Here is an 8954-nt window from a genome sequence, read left to right as displayed (position 1 = left end):
TATTGATTTGAGACTCTTGTAATATGACATTCAGTGTTCAAAGTGGTTATTAAGTACTGTTTTAGGTGCATTTTACAAATTCCGATATGTTGTATTTTTGTTTTTATCCAGTTTGAAATATTTTTGATTTATCTTTTTATTACCTTTTTGACCCAAGTTTATTTAGATGTAAGTTACTTAGTTTTCAAATATCTGAGTATTTTCCAGAGTTGCTTTTGTTATTGATAGAATTCTAATTTGACTACTTTGTGTTCAGGGACATACTTTGTAAGGCTTACATCCTTTTGCGTTAATCCTTTCATTGAGATGTATTGCATGGCCTGGAATGTGGTCTATTTTGATAAGTGTTCCATGGGTACTGGAGCAGGGTGATGTTGCTCAAATCTATTCTACTCTTGATGGTTTGCTGTCTCCTTGTTCTACCACTTCTTGAGCAAGGAGTATTGAAATCTGAGATGGCTTTGAATTTACCAATTTCATTTTGAAGTTCTACCTTTTTTTTTTTTTTTTTTTTTTTTGAGACAGAGTCTCACTCTGTCGCCCAGGCTGGAGTGCAGTGGCACGATCTCGGCTTACTGCAAGCTCCACCTCCCAGGTTCACACCATTCTCCTGCCTCAGCCTCCCCAGTAGCTGGGACTACAGGCGCCCGCCACCACGCCCGGCTAATTTTTTGTATTTTTAGTAGAGACGGGGTTTCACCGTGTTAGCCAGGATGGTTTCGATCTCCTGACCTCGTGATCCGCCCGTCTCAGCCTCCCAAAGTGCTGAGATTACATGCGTGAGCCACCGCGCCCGGCCCAGTTCTATCAATTTTTGCTTCACGTTTTAAAGCCGTTATGTTGTCAGGTGCATAAACATGTATAGGATCATTCTGTCTTCTTTTTTTTTTTTTTTTTTCTTTTATTATTATTATTATTATTATACTTTAGGTTTTATGGTACATGTGAGCAATGTGCAGGTAAGTTACATATAATGTTTTCTCATTATAAAATGGCCTTGTTCATTCCTGGGAAGATTTTTTGCTATGAAATCTATTTTAGTATTAATACAGCCACTCCTGGGCCCCGGGGCTGGCGCGCTCTCCGGGGCTCACACAAAGCCGCGCACGCACAGCTGGAGAAGCTCTCGGCGCCGGCCCTCGCTCCCGGCGCCCACGCGGACGGACGGAGAGACAGGAGATAGCTGACGACTCCAAGGGGCCCGAGGATGCGGCCGGCGGCGGCGGCGGCGGGAGCGGCAGGGGCAGTGGCAGCCGCGGAGGCGTTGGCGGCGGCGGCGGCATTCCGGAGACTGCCGGAGCTACTCGGCCGCATGACAGCCACTGAAGTCTTCCGCCGCCAGAAGAGACCCCGCTTCTCCGCGGCCGGCCGGCCGCCCTCCCTCGGCCCCGCCAGCACCGCTACCTCCGCCAGCCTGGCCACCATCAGCACCACCACCGCCTGCAGTAGCAGCAGCCATTTCATCTCCACAGAAACCAGACACAAAAACATAGCAGAAATGGACAAAGAAGGGAAACATCCGGGAAATAAACGGAGCGGGAAGCCGGCTCACCCAGTGAAAAGGGAGATTAAGGAGGAGATGAAGAACTTTGCAGAAAACACCATGAATGAGTGAACTTGGCTGGTATAGCTATGATAAAGTTGAATTAAAAGGCGGTGAAGATATTGAATTCAGGAGCTACCCTACAGATGGGGAGAGCCGGCAGCACATTTCTGTTCTCAAAGAAAATTCTTTGCCAAAACCAAAATTACCTGAGGACAGTGTTATTTCACCATAAATAAAAGCACAGGTTATTCGGGGCTTGCCACTGGAAATGGACTCAGTGACTCACCCGCAGCGTCGAAGGATCATGGCAATGTGCCCATTATTGTACCTTTAATTCCACCACCTTTCAGAAAGCCACCAGCAGGAACTGTTGGAGGAGATAGATGTCCCAGCAAATACTTTCGGAATTTCCCCTCAGTCTTGGACTCCCATGAAAGTTACAAAGGGGTGGTAAATCTACAGTTTAATTGCCTGGAGTTCATTAATGCCCTACTGATTTTCTTTGGCCGCTGGTCAGAAGATGATGTGTCAAATGTACAAATAATGTGTGCCTGGTGCCAGAAAGTGGGAATCAAGCGCTATTCCCTGAGTATGGGAAGTGAGGTGAAAAGCTTCTGCAGCGAGAAGTGCTTTGCGGCCTGCCGACTAGCCTACTTAAGGCTAGAGATGAAGATGGACATGCTGAAAAATTTCCCCAGCAGCACTATGCTAAGGAAACTCCAAGGCTTGCCTTCAAGAATAACTGAACTGCCTGTATGTGACTGGTGTAAGCACATAAGACACACTAAAGAATACCTGGATTTTGGGGATGAGTAAAGAAGGCTTCAGCTCTGTCTTGTAGAAAATGTCCATTTTGTATTGATTGATGTCTCCATCAAATTTCTACGTTTTCTACAAAAAGACCCAGGCCAATCTTCCAGCTGGGCTGTGCAGCACATTACACCCTCCCATGGAAAATAAAGCAGAAGGCACAGGGGTGCAGCTGCTCACTCCAGACTCTTGGAATATCCCGCTAACAGATACTCGGAGGAAGGACCCCTCCCCGGTGGCTACAGTTGGCCAAAGCCAGGGGCCTGGCCTGTCGGCGTCCACCACTGTCTCTCCACCTGACACTGCCAACTGCTCTGTCAATCCCCACGCCGGTGCCCAAGTCCATCCCCATCAGCGAGACTCCAAATATTCCTCCTTTCTCCGTCCAGCCACCTGCTAGCATCGGGCCTCCCCTTGGCGTCCCGCCTCGCAGCCCTCCCATGGTGATGACCAACCGCGCCAGGTGCCGCTGCCCATCTTCATGGAGCAGCAGATCATGCAGCAGATCCGCCCGCCCTTCATCCGCGGGCCGCAGCACCACGCCTCCAACCCCAACAGCCCTCTGTCTAACCCCATGCTTCCCGGCATCAGGCCCACTCCGGCGGCCCCAGGAACCTGGACCCCACTTCCAGCCCCATGCACCGGCCCATTCTATCGCCCCACATCCACCCCCCAAGCACTTCCATCATGCCCGGGAACCCCCCAGGCCTGCTGCCCCCGCTGCCCCCGGGCGCCCCGCTGCCGAGTCTTCCCTTTCCGCCGGTCAGCATGATGCCAAATGGCCCGATGCCGATGCCCCAGATGATGAATTTTGGGCTGTCGTCGCTGGCCCCGCTGGTTCCGCCCCCGACCCTGCTCGTGCCATACCCCGTGATCGTGCCCCTACCGGTGCCCATCCCCATCCCTATTCCTCACGTCAATGACTCCAAGCCCCCCAACGGGTTCTCCAGCAAAGGGGAGAACTTCATTATGAGCGCTCCTGGAGACTGCGGCGCAGGCGGCAAGCCAGGCGGACACTCCCTGTCCCCCCGGGGACTCCAAGCAGGGCTCGTCCAAGTCCGGGGTTCGCCCTCCGGGTGCTCGGGCCAGGCCCTGACCCTGGCGCCCATCGGGCGGAGCACGGCCGAAGCGAGGTGGTGGACCTGACGCGGCAAGCAGGCAGCCCCCCCCGTACCCCCGGGCGCAGGCGGCCAGCTCGGCTTCCCCGGCGTGCTGCAGGGCCCGCAGGACGGCGTCATTGACCTGACCGCGGGCCACCAGGCCCGGCTTCACAACGTGATCCACCGCGCCCTGCAAGCGCACGTCAAGGCGGAGCGCCAGGACCTGCTGCGGCTGCAGGGACGCCCACTACAGCCCGCCAGCAGCCGGCGACCCGGGCCGGGCGCCCCTGGCGGGCCCCCAGGCGGCCGCGGCTTGCAACGTCATCGTGAACTGCACCCGCGGCGCCATCGCCGAGGGCGCTAAGAACGCGGAGCCGCCTGCCTAGCAGCCGCCGCCGCCCGCGCCCCCCAAGAAGCTGCTGTAGCCTGAGGAGCCGACGGTGAGCGAGCTAGAGTCGGTCAAGGAGAACAACTGTGCTTCCAACTGCCACCTGGACGGGGAGGCGGCCAAAAAGCTGATGGGCGAGGAGGCCCTGGCGAGGGGGCGACGAGTCAGACCTGAACCTTAATGACCCCGCAGACGAGGACTATGCCTATGCTCTGCGGATGCTGCCCAAGACCGGCTGCTGCCCAGGACCGGCTGCGTGATCCAGCCTGTGCCAAAACCCGCGGAGAAGGCTGCTATGGCGCCGTGCATCATCTCGCCCCTGCTCAGCGCCCGGCCGAGGACCTGGAGCGGCCGCTCAAAAGGAGGTGCCTCCGAATTAGAAATCAGAATAAGTAAAAGGAACGCTCACTCACAGGGTACGCTCATGGAGAGAGGGCGCTGAGCAAACCATGTCACGCCATCCAGTGACACCAGCTGGTCAGCTCACCACCCCCTCTGGCTAAAACTCAAGCAAATAAAGCCGCTTCCTGTCATTAAGCATCTCAGGGGAAGCAGCCCTCCCTCGGTGGCCTCTAGCCCAGAGAAGCGCGCGCGTCTTGGACCCACCAAGCAGGCCCAGCCTTCTTGCTGCCACCATCTCTGCTTTTCCCAGAGGAACTTAGGGATTTCACCCCTGGCTTTTAAAAATACGAAATACCAACAAGCCACAAGGACCAATGTAGGTATTCTCCCCGCCCCGTCTTCAAGGCTCAGCGGCTGAGGCTGGAAGATGATATGGATGGGAACACAAAACATCTTTTTTAACCTTTTTAAAAACTGCTGTGGATTTGCTGCTACACTAAGAATTGTGATTTGCATTGTACGGTTTTGGACCTATACTGTTCACGTTTTGACGGCGGCGAGGGGTGGTCCTGGAGGCCCAACGCTTCAGAGTCATCTCTGTCCTGTCCGGGATGCACTTTTAAATGTAGAGTTAGAATATCTTATTGGCTAATATACTTTTCTTGTTATTTTTACAGAGGCCACTTGTATCCATTTTGATGCCATATTTTCAGTGTCACACTTTTATGGCTTTTAATTTTCGGTTTGACAGATGTAAGAAGCCGCATGAATAGTTTATACTGTGGTTTTCCAGAGACTGAATGCCAAGAGAACTCGGTAAATGTTTATTCTTCTCAGCTTTCTCTTTAAATTCCCCTAAATAGCGCCCCATTTGGGAACAGAGCAAGAGTGTTGAACTGAAGACCAAAATGCCCTCAAGGTGTAAAATAATCCAAGGGGGAATATTTGCTGGGCATCAGGAAAGACGCGGATGAAATTTCAACCCTGATGGTTTTCGGTGATCCAGGAAGTCAGTGAGACAGTCTCTCCATACGCAGAGCCCTTTCATGATAATTAGAGTGGTATGGACAAACCAATGAAAACAAGAGGGAAAGTGAGAAAAATCACCCATGATTCTGTGTCACTGTTTGCTTTCTCCTGTCATGGTTAAGAGAAATGTGCAATTCAATCCTCAATCAGTAGGTGGAGGATAACAGGGTAGATTCACTTGTGTGCACTTGTGCAGTTGTAGCTGCGAGTCCAGAAGTCCTCTAGAGCATGTGTACTGGCACTGAGTTGGTGAGACAGTTGTGGAGTATCCCATTCTGATGAGTACAGGGAAAAAATAAAAAGGAGAGAAAATTAAGAAAAAAATCAAAAAAGGAAGAAAAGTAAAAAAAAAAAAAAAATCAAATCACCTTGTGATTCAGTGTATCTGTTTACTAACCCAAATAAAGCAATTGTTCCCTCTGGAGGGGTCCAGGTGCCCCCGCCCCACAAGGAGCCTCAGCAGGAGGGGTGGCCAGTCGCAGATGGGCAGGGCCAGGACAGTGTGGCGCCAGCCTTGAAGCACCAGGGCCTGAGGATGCGGTGTACCTACTGTATTTCTAGATTCTCCTTTGTACAGAGTCACTTCACAAGTCAAGCTACTGTTTTACAGGTGCGCCTTATTTATTACAGCTATGAGAGCTTGGGGGACACACTCGGCGAGCAAGCTCGCTTTTTAAAAATGAAATTTGGGGGCAGGGGAAGGGGAGGCGGGAGGGAGGGGAAGCTCACAAGCCTGGGGAGAGATTTATAAAAGTAATCAAAAGAAAAACTTCCAGCAACAAATTAAAAAATAATGACAAATAAACTCCAGCACCAAACCCACCCAGGCAGGAAGAAGCTGCCCCTCCTCTGGGGCCGTAATCTTCTGCTGGGTCACATTCTCCTCTCCCTGACTGGTGTCGGATTCATCAAACAAAAAGTTGGTGGGTGCAGCCCACCAGCATGGCACATGTATACATATGTAACTTACCTGCACATTGCGCACATGTACCATAAAACCTAAAGTATAATAATAATAATAATAATAATAAAAGAAAAAAAAGAAAAAAAATAAATATCGAAGAAAAAAATAATAATAATACAGCCACTCCTGCTGAGCCTTCTTTTGTCAAGTGTTAGCATGGTCTATCATTTTCCGTTTTTAACCAATTTGTGTCTTTACATTTAAAGTGCATTTCTTAGAGGTAGCATGTAATTGGGTTTTGCTTTTTAATCCAGTGTGATAATTTGCTTTTTAATTGAGATTTTTAAGGGCAGTTTTATTTATGATGCAATTATTAATATAGTCAGGTTTGTCTGTGATCATGCTATTTGATTTCTATTCGTCCCAGCTCTTTTTTCCCTCTGCTTTCTTCTTCTGTTTTATTTTAGATTAGTCAAGTAATTTTTATGAGTCATTTAAATCTCTTTTTTGGCTTATTACCTGTAACTCTTAGTTTTGTTATGTTGGTGGTTGCTTAAGGATTTATAGTATATTATATTAACTTATCACAGTCCACTTTCAAGTAATATCGTACCGCATCATAGATGGTATACGAAAATTAGAATAGTATACTTTCGTTTCCTGTCACCAAGCCAGATCCTTCCTCTATCTGTGGGATTATAAGTTTAACTAAATTTAGAAAGTTCCTGGCCATTTTCTCTTCAAATATCTTGTTCTGTCTCTCTTCCTCCCTCTTATGGGACTTATCTATGAGCTGCCTGAAGTTTTCTCACAGTTCACTGATGTCTCAAATTTATGAATCTTGTTTTTTGTGATGTCTGATTTGTGTTTATTTCCATTCAGTTTAGTTTTGTCTCAGACATTGTACTTTGTATTTCTGTAAGTGTAATTTCATTTTTAAAAATATCTTCCATGCCCCTACTTATCTTCTCAAGCTTTACTTTGAGCTCCAGTTCAGTTACTTATAAACAGCCAGATCCTTTTTAGTCTTATGTTTATGATTGAGCAATTGCCCAGTCTTGAAGCGAGACCTTTCTGATTATCCACTGTCCTATATAAAGTAAGAGCTTTTCCATCCTGGCTCATGGAAATGGACACTCCTCTGGCACTGTGTGACTACCAAGCATGGTTCCCTCTAATTTTTCGGATGGTTTTCTTCTTTGGTCTCGGGTAGTTTTCTAGCACCAAATACCTGAGAAGAGATTTCTGCAGATCTCCACAGTTCTTTCCCTGCACTGTGCTCTCCCGTCCAGTGTTCTTTCCCGTGGTCTCTGTCTGCTTTGGTTTTACGAGTCTCTCAGCTTCATCACTCCAACTCAAGGCATCTGGTAGACTCCACCTCAGTCTTGTTCTTCCTGTGTCACGGCCTGGAAAGTGTCAAGGCAGCTTGGGGCATTCATAAGGCTTACTGTGTTTCCTGTCTTTCTGGGATGAGTGTCTTCTCTGCCTGAAGTTTTTGAAAATTATTGCTTTTGAAAATTAATATATGTTGTCTGTTTTGTTTTTGGTTGTTTCAGGTAAGAAGGAAGATCAGTACCTGTTGCTCCCTCTTGGCTAGAAGCGGATTGCAGCAGAGCTTCAGCACATGCCGCAGAGTGGCAAGAATGCCTTTTTTCCCCCTTTGCTTAACTGTTTCCTTTTCATCCTTCGTTGCTCAGGGTAGCCATCTCTTCCTCAGAGAAATAGGTCAAGTTCTCTTATGTGTTCATAAAACTCTTCTCTCTGACAACATCTATCTGGATTTAAAATTGCCATATTTTTTGTCTTTATCCTTCACTACCCTTGAAGCTAAACAAGAGCAGAGGTCTTGTCTGTTTCATTGCAGAACTTAGCATAATGTCTTCCACATTGTAGGCAATATATATTTATTCAGGGAGGAATGACTGAATGCTAAAGTGCAGTTTTTTATATCCAAAAAGTACTCATTTATCTTATGTCTATCTTGTTTTCTTTCTGATACAGATCCTGTTAACCTACTGAAAATTCAGGATGCAGTTCATTCATGGGAAAGATCAATAGAAGCTGAAAAAAATCACTGTGAACTACTTACGGTAAAAATGAAAAAAATGGAAAATGAGGTCCATGTACTACAAAAGGAGTTATCTGAAGCAATAGAAATAAAATTACAGTTAGAATATCAAAATGATGAATGGGAACGAGATTTCTACAGTTTGAGGCATGACACCCTAGTTTTAAAGAAATGGTTGAAGTATTTTCTTTATGCTAAAAATATGTAGAAGAAGTCTGGTAATTACTGACTTACCTTCTGGGGCTGAACAGGGGAGAGAACTTCTGAGTCTTCTGGAGTGTGAAATTCTTTGATATGATATAACAAGTTATTTACTGTGAATACTTCTACAAATAACTAAATGCTTAATCTTTTAAATCATCATTTTTATGACTATATAGGAGTTTACCATATGGAAATCTCATCATTGATTTAGCAAATTGAATTGGGGGTTTTAAAGTTTTTTATATTTAAATAATGTTGCAAGGAACATGTTTTATACAAATCTTTTTCTACATTTTTGGTTATTTACTTTGAATAAATTCTTCAATATAGATTTTTGTTGTTGTTCAATTATAGAAACTTTTAACAAATGGCCTTTAATCAATATTTCTTAGCTGTTCACAAGAAAATTTATATTAACTTACAGTTTAGCCAACACAGTATGAAATGTCCATTTTTTAAAAACTCAGATTCTTTTAAATTTATAGTTTTATTCTTACTATGCATGAAATAAAAGTTGAAATGGAAAGTGATTTCTGATTAGTTTATTCCACATCTCTCACTTT

The 8954-nt window shown here is 46.6% G+C and overlaps 1 pseudogene; it reads left to right on the top strand.

Moving 5' to 3' along the window:
- The first annotated feature begins 1036 nt into the window (after positions 1-1036).
- On the top strand, positions 1037-4387 carry LOC100436693 (sine oculis-binding protein homolog; annotated as a pseudogene).
- Positions 4388-8954: the final 4567 nt, after the last annotated feature.

This window comes from Pongo abelii, chromosome 14, assembly GCF_028885655.2.
Source record: "Pongo abelii isolate AG06213 chromosome 14, NHGRI_mPonAbe1-v2.0_pri, whole genome shotgun sequence".
In the NCBI taxonomy this organism is placed as follows: domain Eukaryota; kingdom Metazoa; phylum Chordata; class Mammalia; order Primates; family Hominidae; genus Pongo; species Pongo abelii.
The sequence above is the reverse complement of the archived record's forward strand: the minus strand, read 5'-3'. Positions and strand labels throughout refer to the sequence as shown.